Source organism: Alexandromys fortis, unplaced genomic scaffold (assembly GCF_014885135.2).
Source record: "Alexandromys fortis isolate MF-2015 unplaced genomic scaffold, M_Fortis_MF-2015_v1.1 scaffold_151, whole genome shotgun sequence".
NCBI classification, from domain to species: Eukaryota; Metazoa; Chordata; class Mammalia; order Rodentia; family Cricetidae; genus Alexandromys; species Alexandromys fortis.
The window spans coordinates 1,196,617-1,213,176 of record NW_026068043.1 but is presented as its reverse complement, the minus strand read 5'-3'; positions in this window follow the sequence as shown (position 1 = coordinate 1,213,176).

Sequence of the window (16,560 nt, the reverse complement as noted above, 5' to 3'; positions counted from 1 at the left end):
GGAACTTCTAAGCTTTCTGGTTTTATTGCATTTACTTCACGGATCAGAATTTTCAGTATATGATCTTTTCTGACTTCCTTGACTTTGAACCTCTCAAGGAGACGATGTCCATTCCATTCATCTCGGACTTCACAAAATCTAATGGTCCATAAATCTTTGATGAATAAACCAGTTAGTATCGCCTTAATGAGAGAGAAAGGGTTGTGGGAAAGATGGTGGAGTCATCAGACAGAAGGCTGGGAATTGAGGAAGTGACACATGGAGGCCCAAGTTAGTGGGGACACGTGAAGCTCCCTGCAGGGGGTTAGAAGCTACTGATGTTTTCCTGTAGGTGTATTTGGTACAGACTAAGGATGTTTAGAAGGAACCAATACAGAGAAATAATGCAGGCTCCTGCATTAGGGTCCAGATAATACAATTGATGCTGGCAATGCAAATAGCTTGAGAGAGTATGGAACCGGTACCGGCCACATCTGCCTTCATGTTTGCACGGAGACTGAGAACTGAAATGGGTAAATGGACCCCAGGTGGTCCCAATAGGCAAAGAATGGTTTATTGCAGACAGATTGAGAACCAAGTTCCTTCAACCCCATGTAAGTACTTTTGGATAGGGCAGTACCTCCCGAACTGAGAAACACGGGATGCCTTGCTAAATTAGGGATGGATTTTCTGGCAGAACAAATCACATGCCTATGAGTAATCAAGGTACTGAGACAAACAAGCATAGGAATAGCTTAATGACTCAGGACTCTTCTTGACTTGAGCTGTGCACACGCGCGCGCACACATACACACACACACACATTGCCAACAAAGCACCTACCAACCTGGGACCCCACACAGACATGCACTTTTGTTGAACTGGATACACAACCCTCTTTAGAGAAAGCAACGGAACTTCCTCTCTAAGCTTTATCTCTCTAGGAACCTTAGTGACACCCGTTTCGGGAACAATCATATCCTAAAATGCACCCTGGAATTAGAGGCTAAGGGCTAAGTCAGTCTGGACTGGCTTGAGATGCCTTTATGGCTTAACATACTCTGCCTTCTGAATGAACTTTTAAGAAAAATTCTATATTGGCCATCTTATAGTTGTGCATGATTAAGGCATGTCCATGATTAAATTCAAACGCACCATGGGGAAAGATGTGCACAGTAAATGAAGGGTTACTTCCTGAGTGGCATGCTTGCTCAGGGCATCTGTTCTTTTGAAACGTAGCCACTCTGTACTTTCCCTTTCCTTCTGAGCATAGCATGTTTGCTACTCTGCTTTAAGCATGAGCTCCACCAGTCCCTTAAACAAGACACCAAGAACCTAGAAACCCTCCAATCCAGACTGAGACTACCAGGTTGCATGATAATTTTCTCCTTCAGGAAGAGAGGGGGAGGTTTATGAGACATGGGAAATAAATTTCACATATATGAGAAAGCTGAAACTGATGAGACCCAAGAGGGCCCCTCCCCAAGGTTAGAGAAGCAGGAAGCTAGTGCTGAGGGAGGAGGCTGTGATCAGCCAACATGTCAAGTGAGACTCTCAGACCCAGCCATGCAGATAGCTCCATGCCTGCAGGTTTTGTGAACTGGGGTGGGGTTTTTGATGATGCAGCTGCATTTGAGTAAGTAACCCATCAACCAAAATCCTTTTGGTAACAGTAATGAAAACAACCAAGTTGGACTTTGGTATAATGTTACCTTAATCTGTCCTGAGTTTTCTACCTGGAGTAAGTAGGTGTGTGTGTGTGTGTGTGTGTGTGTGTGTGTGTGTGTGTGATCTCCCCAGAAAAGTTTCACAACACTCCCTCTGCAAACTTCTGCTCGTTTATAAAATGCATTTAAAGCAGTGGCTCTCAACCTGTGGGTTGCGACCTCTTTGGAGTCAAACGACCTTGTCACGACGTTGTCTAGAAGATAGGCTGCCTATCAGATATTTACATTAAAATTCAGTAGCAAAATTACAGTTATGAAGTAACAACAAAAATAATTTCAAGGTTGGGGGGTCACCACATGAGGAACTGTGTTAAAGGGTCACAGCACTAGGAAGGTTGAGAACCACTGAAGTAAAACATCTCAAAAGACTCCAAGAGATTCTTCCCTGGGATGCAAAGAGCTGGGTGATGGATTCCATCACTTAGCTCCAAGGAACCTCTCAAGCCACAGAGGCATCCTAGGAAGGTACCCAGTCTTATGGCTATGAATGTAACTTCCTAGGGGTCTAAGAAGAGATTTATTAAAACCTTGACATATATCAGACACTGTGCGAAAGGCTTAATCTCACAAAACCTTTCCTGCCCTCATGAGTTTCTAAAATGTATTAGTTAGCCTTAGATGAAATCTCACAAAGCATGATCTGCCGGGTGAGGGGAACCCAAGGGCTGTTGTGCTGGCCCAGAATTTTTATCACAAGATTGCTTCTCCTTGAGAAGGAGTACCCTGTTCTAAGAATGGGAATTCTCTCTTGCCGTGCAAAGGGAAGGTTAGATATGTGAGCTAAGCTTCATTGGAGTTGAAATATCCAAAAAAGCTCTGCCTCCCAACTGGAGGGTCCGGTATGTCAGAAGGCAGGAATTCCCCCAGGGAAAGAAACTGCATTAATATTCAAAGATGCTACCATCTTCCTTCAGGTTTCACAACTGATTCTAAATTAAGCCATAAAGTGCAACCATGCTAATTGGCAAAAGAGACATGATAGACAATGATGGGGTAAAAGTTCACTTCTTACTCCAATTAATTACAAGAAAAATTTTTTTATTCTAATGAAGGCATGAGCTCCCACGCATGCCATATGGATCCTGAGGACCTAGATTGATGGGCACAGCTGTACGTCACTGGAATCCCATCCTCCAAAGACCTAGTGTGAGATGGAATAGCTTCGTGTGTTTGCATGTTGAGACATGAATTTTGAGCCCAGTGTGAGGCATTAGCAGTGTATAATAAATTCTCTGAATAGGAACATGAGACCTACCTTGGTGTACACCTGAGCACATCTATCAATATACAATATGATAGCCCTGCTTCCTTAATACTAGTCCTACCTGAGTCAGGGAACCAAATACTTGTCTTTCAAGAGTTAACCATTAAGATCATGTATAACATATACAGTCCCTGTGTTCAAAGTTCCCTTTTTCATAAAGTCACCAGTGATGTTGAGCCATGTCCTACCCTACTGACCTTCTTTTAACTTAACTCTATGAAGACTCTGTCTCCAAATTAAATCATGATCAGCAGCCCTGATGGGGTAAGAATTCAATATATCTGTGGTGGGTTTGAATAAGAATGGCTCCCATAGGCTCATATATTTGAATGCTTAGTCACCAGGGAGTAGAACTCTTTGATAGAATTAAAGGGGTTAGGGTGTGGCCTTCTTCTAGGAATTGTATCCTTGGGGTGGGTTTTGAAATTTCAAAAACTCATGATACTTTTTTCTCTTCCCTCTCTCTCTCTTCCCTCTCCCATCCCCCTTTCTCTTTCTCTTCCTGTGGGTCAGGATTTAGCTCTCAACTACTTTCCCAGCACCACCCAGCACGCCACCACACTCCCCACCATGATGACAACAGCCTAAACCTCCGAAACCACAAGCAAGCTCCTAATTAAACGCTTTCTTTCGTAAGAGTTACCTTGGTTATGATATCTCTTCACACCAAAGAATGGTGACCAAAACACTACCTTATGAGACGGGGTGACGCAATTCGTCATCATAGGACACAACACGGATGGAATTCTCAGAACATATTCAAGGAGTCGTCGGTCAGTTCTTTTTTGCCTTTTCATTTTTCGCATTCATTCTTCGGCAATTTCACGCACCAACACAATGCGTTTAGACCTTATCTGCCTTTCATTTCTCCTCTGCAACTCCTCTCAGAAATTCTCCCAATTTCCTCCTACCAAATGCATGCCTTCTTCCCTTCTTAAACAACTATGGGGTCCACTTAGTGCTGCCTATACAGTCATGGGTGTAGGATTTCATCCACTGAGCATGGGAAACTGACTGGAGGGTCACAGTGTTGAGAAGAAGTGAGTTTCTCTCCCACAGAGGCCATAGGCTGCCAGTAGTTTCTCATCAAGAGGCAAGGCCTCCCTCACGAATATCCTCCTGTTCCATGATGCACTGCTTACTGGACTGGTCTTTGCAGCCGCCACAGCTGCTGTGAGCTCATGATTACACATCTCTGCATGCCCAAATGACACTGTTTCTCAACAGTCCTTTACCTGCTCTTCGGTGATGTCCCCTCAGCTTGAAGGGAGAGGAAGTGTGATCTAGGAGCCCCATTTAGATCCGAGCATTCCACGGCCACTTCTCTACCCTTTGATCAGTTATGAGTTCTTATATTAACTACTATCTACATTGTAAGTCAATTATGTTGGGAAAATAAAAATCTGGATAGCACTTAATAGTCCCCAGGATTCTGAACTCTGAATAACAAGAAAGGGTGATTTGAGGGATCCCTTGATTTCTGGGAACGGTGGCCAAATTTGCATCTTCCTGGTTAAGAACCATCTCCATGGCAGGATCTTCGTGGACTTCTCGTGAGCTGGGGAGTGGGAATTTGCTATTCCACATTGTAGATCTGCAGTGAAAGTCCCCCAGACCAGAAATGCTCATCATTTCTGCAGTCAAAAATAAAGATAAATCCCTACTTCCAAGGACAATATCATAGTCCACCCACCCCTTGCTTTAAATCCTCCCTTTTTATTTTGGATGGGACCCCTACACCAGATTTGCCTCAGACTCCCAGCTTATGTCATGCTGGGGATGGAATCCAAGGCCTCATGCATGCCAGGCGAGCACTTTACCAGCTGAACCACATGCCCAGCTCCCATTTGCCTCTGGGCTGTATTTGAGACGGGGTCTTCTGCAATTAGATCGCTGTGGCCGTGCTTTATTTCCTTCCCCATTCATCTTTGATACGCTGTGGAATTAACAAGGCTCCCCTTGACCCACCTGTGAAATCTGCCATCCCTTATGGCTGCTCACTGGTCTTTGCTGGGAGATGCTCTAGCGATAGTACTGGAGCAATCTGATGAATGTTTCTCTCCTTCTTATTACAAGCATGCTAATCTCCTGACATCTCTCCCCCTATGTACATTCATTAAAGGACCCTGGGCTCCCCGCACTCTGCTGCAGATAATATTCAGCACTGTATTTGCTGACATAACAGTGGTCGGCTCACACAGAATTATCTGATGATGTGGCATTAAAGAATTAGGTCAAATAATCTGGATAAACCTTTCGGATTAAAGGCTCTGCGCTTGTCTCACTGACCAATATTTTGACAATCGAGTTGGACTCGAGCACACACCGTGTCCTCATTGCTCATTCCTCCCACAGATTATGATGCGGGCTGGGTATAAAGAACTCTTCTAGGCACTGAAAAATGAGGGCTCTACTTCCCAGAACCTTGCAATACAGGAAAGAAAAATGTGAGCAGATACGTACTATCCAGACAGGGGCTTGGTTAAGAGCTTGCCGCTGCAAGCAGGGAGACCTAAATTTGATCCCCAGAACCAACCTTAAGAACCCGCCTTAGCAGAGTATAGCAGTACATGCTTGCAGTCCCAGTACTGAGGAAGTAGAGAGACAGACCTGCCCATCCCTGTGGCTCAAAGGCAAGCCGGTTTAGCCCACCAGGAAAAGGAAAGTATCTAGTATATGAGGAATGACACCTGCGCATGCCCCCTGGCCTCCACCCATGCTTGAGCACATGCATCAGCAAACATGAACAAGACACATAAAAATATAATAACGACAACACATTGATATAAATAATTTGGGATGGTGGGCGAGATTCGGTTCTCCTGGAGTCAGAAGGGCTTCGCAGAGATTTGAGTCCACCTGAAAGAACGGAAGCAGCTCACTGTGTATATGAGAAGGATTCCAAATAGAGGAAACAGCAGATGCAACGGGGAAGGGCATGATGTGTACGTCACCCTTCCCCCTAGAGAATGCGCAGAAGATGAATGCGCCGGAGGGACAAGGAATATTCCTGTCTCCTCTCTGCCGCCGTGATGAAGTACTCCGACCAACAACAACTTGGGAAGGAAACGCTTTATTTTATCTTTATTCTATCTTACACTTTCAGGTTATAGTCCAACATGAGCAGCAACTCAAGGCAGAAGAAGCCCAACGCAGAAGCAGGAAGGAGCACTATGCTCTGGCTTGCTCTCTGGTTTCATACCAGGCTCATGCTTTCTGATCCAGCGCAGGGTCACCCGCCTAGAGACAGTACTGCTTGCAGTGAACTTTATCCTTCTACATCAATTAATAATCAAGACGCTCCCCAAAGGTACGTTCCTCGCCACTCTGTCTCAGACATCCTCTCAGTTGTGACTTTCCTTCCAGATGACTGTGGGCTGTGTTAAATCAGCAGTTAGACTACCTAGGACCAGGGCTAAAGCCGGCCTCACTTGACTATCAGGACGCAGAGTTTGTCTTTCTCAATTGTGTCAGAAACCAAAGGCTTGTAGGGACATCGGATCGCAGAAAGCTGACTTCTTCACCTGACTGGTGAAGCGAACACCTTAGCTCACAGCTGACGGTTGTAGGAAAAGAAGGCACAGATTCAAGAGTCACTGAAAGTCAGTCATGGAAGCACATGTCCTGAATCCCCATACTCAGGAGGCTGAAGTGGGACGATCACACACTGAAGGTAAACCTGGTGTCTTCGTTAAGGTTTCTATTGCTGTGAGGAAACATCACAATCACAGCAACTCCTATAAAGGAGAATGAAATATTGGGGTGGCTTACATGTTCAGAGGTTTCATCTATTTCATCACGGTGTGACTTGGTGGTGTGCAGACATGGTGCTGGAGAAGGAGCTCAGAGTCCTACATCTTGACTCACAGGCAACAGGAAGTGGTCTGTCTCATTGGGCATTCTTTGAACATATATGAGAACATATATGAACAAAGTCCGCCCCCGCAGTGACATACTTCCTCCGAGAAGACCACACCTACTCTAATGAGGCCACATCTCCTAATAGTGCCACTCCTTTTGGGGGCCATTTTCTTTCAAATCAGAGCACATGGACTACATAGTCAAACCCTGCATCTAAATACAAACAAGCAAACAACAACAGAATCATTTCAAAGGCGGCCTTCCTCCCTTTGGGATAGAATGTTTTGAACTAGAAGGAAAATACATACAAATATAATAGTCAATATTGACGATCAACTTGATGGGATCTACACTCACTGAAGAGACAAATCTCTGGACATGCCTATGAGGAAGATTCTAGATTCCATTAACTTAAGTGAGAACCCACCTTAACTATGAACGGCACCGTGGACTGGGGTCTAGACTTGTAAAAAGAGGAGGGGCACACGAGCATTCAGTTCTCTCTGCTTCCTGACTGTGACCGCAATGTGATCTGCTGCCTAGCAGTCAGCAGGCCTTCCACTTTCCCCACCGTAGTGGCCCATACCCTCTCAACTGTGGGCCAAAATAAACCCTTTCTCCATTATGCTGCATTTTTTTTTGGCATTGATCACATAGAGAAAAGTTATTAGCTCAGTAACAGACCCCATCTTTCATGACATGCTTATAGGGTAGAACCTCCTAACCAGCTCTCCCAGGAAAGTACACTGATCTGCCTCCTATTAGAGATTTGGATCTTTTTTTAAACTACGTGACAACTCTTTACACATATTAAGTCTGTAAACCTTTTTAGTGTAAAAAGTCCTCCAGTCTAGAGCCCTAATTCAAAGTCCTTCCTTGCTATATCATCTCCAGAATCTCAGGAGTTCACAATGAGATTCTGAAAGCTAACCCAGCCCTCTGAGTGCTGCTGCTTTCAAAGTCAGCCACCAATCCCATCCTCCATCACCAAGGTCTCCCAGTTCAGTACAGGGCAGAGGTGTAGGCAAGATGGTGCAGGATATGTAAACCAGGGCTATCAGGGAGTCCCTCATTTCCAAAATGTTCATTTGCTATTCGGTGGATGGCTCTCTGAGTTACGTCCCCTTTGTGTACAGCCTGGCATATCTCTGTGGTTTGAATAACCGGAACAAAAACACTACACATTTCCCCTAGGTAGCTAATAGCTCCTTATCTTGCAGTTCTGCACATAATTTACTTAGGATGAAATCTGATGCTCATAAATCCATACTGTGTCATTTTCTTTCCCTTGCCTCAAAGTGAATTTATTCAGCAAGCAATCACCCTTTAAGATGTGCTGATAGCCTTCCATTCCCTTCCGATTCTTGAGTGTGGGTCTGAAGAATTCCTGGACGGACTGTTTTCTTCTGGAACCTAGAAGCTGCCACAGCACTAAAGCATCAACTAGGACCACTTGAAAGGTTGCATTCCTCCTCTTTAAACATAGCACTGGCCTGGAAATATAGTTTAGTATAGCTTTGTGGGTGATGTACTTGGCCACAGATGCATCAGAACCTGAGATAGATCCCCAGAACCCACATAAAAACCTGGGAGTGGTGAGGCTCACTTGATATCCCATTGCTGGAGGGGAGGAGACAGTCAGTCCAGTCTATTGAGTGAGCCACAGATCCCACTGGAAGACCCTGTCTCAAAAACCACGGTTGGACGTATCCCAACATTGACCTCTGGCCTCCATATGCACATACATGTACATGTATGCACCCACACAAACATTCACTCACACACACACACACACACACACACACACACACCAATAAGGTCTATGGAGAGCATACTTGGAATCAGGAAATGTTTGGCTGTTTACCCACTCAACAAGTATGTATTGTCAGTCACATAGTTCAATCCTATTGCTGCCTGCTAAAATCATGTTAATGAATAAACAAGATAAGCAACATTCTTCCTGCATTTCCAGAATGAGATTAAAAGTTTGTGTTCTTGAGTTGCTCAATTTTGGGCAATTTGCTAGATCTTTCCTCACCTGATTTCTGTTCTGGTACACATGTGGATAACGCTATGAGCTGGAATTTAAAAAGTGGGGGTATGTTGGAGATTAAAACCAGGACTTGGGCCATACTAGTAAAATAGTCTACTGCTTAAACTCCATCTTCAACTCTTTTTCCACTTTTCTAAGTTGAGATAGTTAGTGTCTTACTAAGGTGCTCCGGCTAGCCTTGAACTCACTCTGTAGTCTTGGTTGGTCTTGAACTCATGATCATCCTGCTTTAGTCTCCCAAGTAGCTGGACTGACAGGCCTGCAGCACCGTGGCCAACTGCAATATTAAACTGAGTAACAGATATGGCCACCGATGCTTAAGTGGCTAATAACATTCCAGGTACTCAAAACCATCATCTGACACATGTAGAGACTTTCTATCTTGACCCAGAATTCCCAGGAACACTCTCAAGTTTATGGTAACCACCTGATGGCACCATCAAATTTAAATCGGGGGTTTGTGAGCCGGTCAGAAATAGTCAAGGTATAAAAATTCACAGACTATGGCAGAAAAGCAAATATAAACCTCTTTATGTGGTTCCCTGCTTAATTTATTCCCAGCTTTGTCTTAAGTGATACTTCTCACCAATATACAGGAGATGGAAAAAAAAAAAACTAGGGTTAAAATTCCCAGGGATTGCTTCCTACCAGGTCTGTGGTGCACTACTGCCCCCGTGTGTACCAAGCTTGGCTAGCAAGGATCTGGCACACACACATTGGCATTAGGATATTTTATTTTATTTTATCATTTTTTCTTTTTTTTTTTTTTCTTTTTTTGGAGCAAGAACACTTAAGAAGAAGAAAATAGACTCTCAAAAATCCTCTTTATCCAAGATCAAATAGAATAAAACCCAATTAAGTCAAAGCAGCTGTTAGTGTTTAACCAACTCAAGCAGCACAACTTTTTCTTCCTTCTGTGATGTGTATTGGGCATCCAACTCCATTTACAGGAAGCGGGTGCCTTAACCCTGGAGATAAGAAGAAACCCCTTAATAGAGTAGAGAGTTCACTGTGCTCCCAAGTGACAGTCTCTGGTTCCTGGCATGGGCACGTATCTCTGCTCAGAATGATTTCTAGCATCATTGACCATACAGCTGTGTTCTCTGCTCACATGGAAACTTCTAGACACCTCTGCCTCAGACTAGCGAAATGAGTCTTGTGTTGTGTGAGTCGAGGTCAAGAAACATTTGTCAGACTAGATCTTTTGACCCTGTTAGGATTCTAAGGTTCGGGGATTGTGTGATTTAGAGGGTGCAGCTCACTGGTGGCTAAAGTGACTGTGGTGCCTAAGATTGGGAGTGAACTTGACAGGACCTCAAATCATGCAGGAGGTAATTATCAGGGTGTATCTGTGGGGGGGTTTCTAGATTGGGTTAATTGAGGTGGGGAAACCCACCAGGAATGTGGGAAACACCATTCTGCAGGCTAAATAAAGAAGAGAAAGTAAGCTGAGCACCAGCATCCATCTCTCTCTGCTTCCTGACTGTGGATGTCTTGTGGCCAGGCACCTCATGCTCCTGCCGCTATGGACACACCCTCAAATTGTGATCCATAATGAGCCCTTCCTTCCTTAAGCTACTTTTGTCAAGCATTTTGACCTAGCAGCATGACAAGCGACTAAAAAAACGCTGGTAGAATATTGTAAGATCTGAGGCCAGGGTCCATCTGCTGAGATGTCCAGATTTCTGTGTCCTAGAACAAAGGATTGGATAGGAACTCAGAGGATATGAGAGAAATAGAGGTAGTTTATGGAGAAAGTGCAAGCCCCAAGAATGAAACTGAGCTAGAGAGCTATGATAAGTCTGAGGTCTATACTAGGAGCTTGTGTGTAACACTTTTTCTGAAGAGACATAAATATCTTCAACCAGCTAGAGCAATGTTTCTCAACCTGTGGGTCATGACCTGCACAGGGGGGTTGCATATCAGATATTTATATTACAGTTCATAACAGTATCAAAATTATAGTTATGATGTAATAACAAAATAATTTTATGGTTGGAGATCACCACAACATGAGGAATTGTATTAAAGGCCCACAGCATTAGAAAGGTTGAGAACCACTGAGTAAGAGGATCAATGACAGACAAAATTAAGGATAGCACCAAAGTCCAACTTGGTCAAACAATGCATTTACTGGGGCTACTTACAAGAATATGGATGAGGGATGACTTATAAAAGCAGGAAGAACTCAAAGACAACTATATCACTGAAAGCCCACCCCGAGCATGGATGGCAGCTCATAAAAGCTGGAACCCTGAAGCTCACTCCATGACTTACAGGCAGCTCCACTGGCTAGAAAAAGTGTCTTCTAGGCATCTCAACTTGTCTGAGCCTCCTCAGGAGCCTTTACTGCTTACATAGCCTTTGGAAATAAAGGTCTTTGTACATCTGATCAGTTTCAGGGACTTCCTGGGACTTCTGAGTTGTTTACTTCCTGAGTCTTTATGAGCCTACCTTTAGAACACCCTGAGTCTTATCAGCTTCCCTCCATGGTAGAACTTAGTAGTTCAGAGTAAATAGCTGTATAACAGAGACACAGAATATTCAGGGGCTTGAAAGTAAAAGTTTTGGAGAGGTCAAATACAGCTCACTGTGGGCAGAGCACAGGGCATGAGAAAGAGAGTATTGTAAAACAGGGATTCATAGAGATGACCAGAGAGGGACTGGATTGTAAACTAAAGATGTGAGTTGAAAGGATGGACCACAGAATGTTACAGAGGGGAACAGGAAAGTTTGATTTTTACCAGGACAAAAATGGACAGTTGAATTGTGGGAAAGATCTAAAATGGGAAGCCCAGAAGAAGACAATTACAATAGTCTAGGCAGAAGACATCAAGTATAAATTACATATCTGAAGAAACAGCTAGATAATTATTACAACAACCATTAGTCTTTGGAATGGTGTAGCCCACCCCAAACTCTTCCCTAATTGCCCCTGACTGATAATACAATGAGGACTGCTGAGAAGTCAAGAACAATCGCAATGGGTTTTGATCCTACTGCACGTACTGGCTTTGTGGGAGCCTAGGCTGTTTGGATGTTCACCTTAATAGACCTGGAAGGAGGTGGGAGGTCCTTGGACTCCCCACAGGGCAGGGAACCCAGACTGCTCTTAGGGCTTATGAGAGAGGGGGAGTTGATTGGGGGATGGGAGATATGGGAGGCGGTGGCGGGGAAGAGACAGAAATCTTTAATAAATAATTAAAAAAAGAAAAGAAAAAATGGGAAAAATAAAAATAATTAAAAAAATTTTTTAAAAAAGAATCAACAAGTTTGGGATCTTGAGAGATAGCTCAGTCAATGAAGTGCTTGCCTTGCAAGCAAACAGACCTGAGTTCAAACCCCAGAACATATGTTTAAGAAGCAAAACTTAAAAAGCAAGATATGGTGACACAGAAGACAAGAAAAGTTCTGGAACTCATTGATCAGCTGGTTTTTCCCACTTGATGAGTAAGAGATTCTGTGTTAAAAGTCAAAATGGTGCCTGGTCCTTCTACTTGGTTCTAGTCCACACCACTGAGGATGTTCCTCAAGCCTTCTGTCTCTTGTCTGCCCATCTTTCCATGCCCCTAACTTCATCACATGCCAGAGGTTTCATATGGCAAGCCACATGGTGTGATGCTTCTACAGCTCAATATCAGCTGGAAAGCTCAACAGGGAAGAATCCTGAGACTTTCTGACATAAGCTAGCTTACCCTGGCTTTGGTTCCAGATGCCTACCTATGCCTTGAATGTTATTTTTTGACTGCTCTATGGAATACTCAGCCTTCCAACTCAGAATTCAGTGGGACTGTTTAGAGGTAACATCTCAGGGGAGACAATCTGGTAAGGAGCCAAAGGCCAATGCCAACTATACAATCTGATATATCATTTGTTGTGGGACATTTCCTAGGGAATCATGAACAGACAGAGCACTGATGACAGGTTAAAGAAATAATTCTACTCAAATCTAGTTTCTCAAAACATTGAGCTCATTTGGGCTACTTGCAAGGGTTAACTGATGCAGACATGGATGTCACAAAGCCAGCTGCATCACCAAAAATCCTACATGGACATGAATGAAAATTCATAAAAGATTGTGCTTTCCTTGTGCTTTTTTCATGACTTGCAGGCTGCCTGGAAGGTTGGTGAGTCTCCTTTCCACAGCAGCTGTTACTGTTTATATAACCAGAGAGAGGAGCCATATGAGTCTTGTAAGTTTTAGGAACCTCCTGAGACTTGTGAGTTTTGTTAACTTCTGAAGCCTTGTAAGTATCCTTTACTTCTCTCCCAGGATAAATGTCTCAATCCCTAAGCAATACCCATGCAATATCACTTTGGTCTTTCTATATGTCTTCTGAGATGATTGACACTTTCCTCCTGGGGCAGCTGTGAGGAAGGAACGAGGTCATGTGAGCAAAAGCTATTCTTAAGCACAAACCATTAAACAAGTAGCAGTGATTGTAGACCCTTGTGAGTACCAAGACAGAGGAGCCCTGACTAAGTGTTAATGACTATATTGCATGGGAATACATGAAAGAGTGATGAGTCTGGTTAGGATTCTCCAACTTAGTGTCATGGCTCTTCCCTAGTACACTTGAACCAATAAGCAACTATTAAAAACACTCAAAAGTGTTTCCTAACAACAGATTTCTTGCAGCCAAGAAAATGATAGCTCTCAGATATTCAAGTGCATCTGTGCATGAAAAATATTATCCACTAAGTGTCGATGAAATATGTGAGTACTGTGATTAAATGATTTAAAAAAACAGGCTATTTACAATTATTCTAAACATCATGGATGGAACTCACAGTTCTAATGTTGAATGAGAAAAGATAAAGACAGAGTGTATGCTTATGGTTTCGTTTATATGAAGTATCAACACAGGCAAAAGGAATTAATGTTTATAGAAATTAGGATAGTGCTTATTCTATTAATAGACTAATGACTAGCATATAGGGTAAAAGTGATTCTCTAAAGAGCCATATATACTGTTGTTTTTCCTGATCTGTTCTTTTATTTGAAAGCACATTGTATTTGTAAAAATCTATGTAGCCATCACATTATAATTATGAGCACTTCATGTAGATTTCAACAAAGAGAGTGCTATATGAGTATTTTAAGTTCATCCATGCCTACTATAAGAGAACAAATCCGGAGTTAGAGAGAAAGCTCAGTAGGAGAAGCATTTACCACACAAGTATGAGGACCCAAGTTCAAATCCCCAGAATCCACAAGAAGTCAGGTGTGGTATCACACTTCTGTAATTCCAGGATTCCAATGGTGAGATGGAAGACAGAAACAGGAGAATTTCTAGAAGCTCATAGGCCTGCTAACCTAACCAGAGACCAGCAAGAAACCCTTTTTGAAACAATAAGGAAGGCAAGGACCAAAACTCGAAGTGATCCTCCAATTTTCACATGGCTGCTGTGGCATACACATACGTTCACACAAAGAGGTTTTTTTTTTTTTTTTTAAGAAAACAATCTTTGCCTATGACCAGCATCTTAAGTTTATGCCAAGGCTCTACAAATGACAGCAGTGACACTTGTATCTATCACTTTGTTTCCATCGATATCTTTTGTCTAACCACTAATGGAGTACAACCCTTAGATTGCAGATTGGGTCAAAAATATCATCAAAGGTCAACGCAAACACCAAATTATTTAGCTTTTAGAAAGTCCCTCACTGTGATGGAGGTTATAGCCTCCCAAAACAGTGCCACTCTTTGACAGTTTGAATGAGAACTGTCCCTCATAGGTTCTTATATTTAAACACTTGCTCTCCAGTTGGTAGAGCTGTTTGGGGATGTTAAGGAACCTTCAGAAGGTGGAGTCTTGCAGGAAGAAGTAGGATTTGTAGCTTTGCTCAACTTCCTGTTTCTCTCTCTCTCTCTCTCCTTCCCGTTTGTGGATGAAATGGGATCTCGCAGCTTCCTGCTCCTGCTGCCATGCCTTCCCTACCACTATGGACTCTATACCTCCGGAACCTTAACCTAAAATAAACTCTCGCTTCCTTAAGCTACTTTTGGTCATGATCGTTTAATCATATCAACAGAACAGTAACTAATACAGCCACCTACTGGACAACGAGTGTTCAACACATGAACCTGTGGGAAGCTTTTCATATTTAAACTGTAGCAGAAAACAATGTAAACAACAAAAAAGGAACAGCTTAAAATGCAAAGTCTGAAAAGAAAAGTATGAGCTTACTCTTAACTGATGTTTTCTATATCAGAGGATAAATTACACCAAGACAATGGAATAGAAGAGACCAGGTCCTCTAGATGGACATGAAAAGCTAAAAGTATCTTTTTCCTGAGGTTATTTTGTTCTGTTCTTCTAAGGTCATTCTCAAGTAATTAGGGGTCACTGTACTTTTATGAAATATGGAAGACTCCCCAGTGGGCATACAATCAAAGAAGAACATTTTTGGTAACATTACATGTTTAGGTATAGGGACCTATTGGGCTATTGAGTTTAAGAACAGTGTCGAAAATAGTGAGGAACTTGAACTCATCCATAAAGTTGGAAACAATCATGACCCCATCAAGACAGGACCAATATCAGTCATAAGTACACACCTGAGTGACAGCTAAGATCTCACACGTATGCTCACTCTGTCATGCAGATCTACCCAAACATTTGAATGGACGTCAAGGTCCATCCATATATTTTTGCAAGAAGGAATCTCTTGGATGACACATGCAAGGGTATTATCTAAAACAATAATTTCCTAGAAAGACCTAGGGAAATGTCTCTGGGGCTGAGAGCACTTGTTCAAATATGGTCTGAGTTCAAATTCCCAAAACCTTCACTAAAATGTCAGACATAGCTGGGCAGGCCTAAAACCTCCATTGCAGAGACCAGAGAATGCCAGGAGCCCCCTGGACAGCCAGGCTATCTCTGCTTCAGTGAAGATCTGTCTTAGCATGAAACCTAGTAGAGCAATAGAGGAAGAAACCTGGACGTCTACCTCTTTCCTCTACATGCATGTGCATGGACACACAAAAGCACGTACACCCACACACTTATGTACATGCACCACACACAAATACACAACATACCACACACATACACACAATTAATCAAAGTTTTAATTCTGAAAAAGAAAAAACAGAGTTATCCATAACATTATCCATCCAACAAGAATAAACACTAACTCCTCAGAAATACATATCATACAAGAATACTGACCCTTATATGGGACATCAATAGGACCCACCCCCAAGTCTCAGTGGACATCACAGGAGAGGGGACAGAAAGAATTTCAGAGCCTTCTGGATAAGACATTGGTGTGGGAAGTCCTTCTGTATATGTGTTGCTTTTATTGGTTAATGAATAAAGCTGTTTCAGCCAGTGGCTTAGCAGAATAGAGCTAGGTTGGAAAACTAAACTGAATGCTGGGGGAAAGAAGGCAGAGTCAAGGAGAAGCCATGGAGCTGCCAGAAGAGAAAGATATGAGCCGTCAGCCAAACCTTGCCAGGAGGCCACGAGCCTATATAAGGTATATATATGGTAAAATATAAAATAATAGAAATGGTTTAATTTAAGATATAAGAGTAAGTCACAAATATGCTTAAGCTATTGACCAAACAGTATTGCAAATAATATAGTTTCTGAGTGATTATTTTGTGGTCTGGGCAACCAGGAATGAACAAGCAGCCTCCCCCAACAAGACATGGCCATTGAACTCA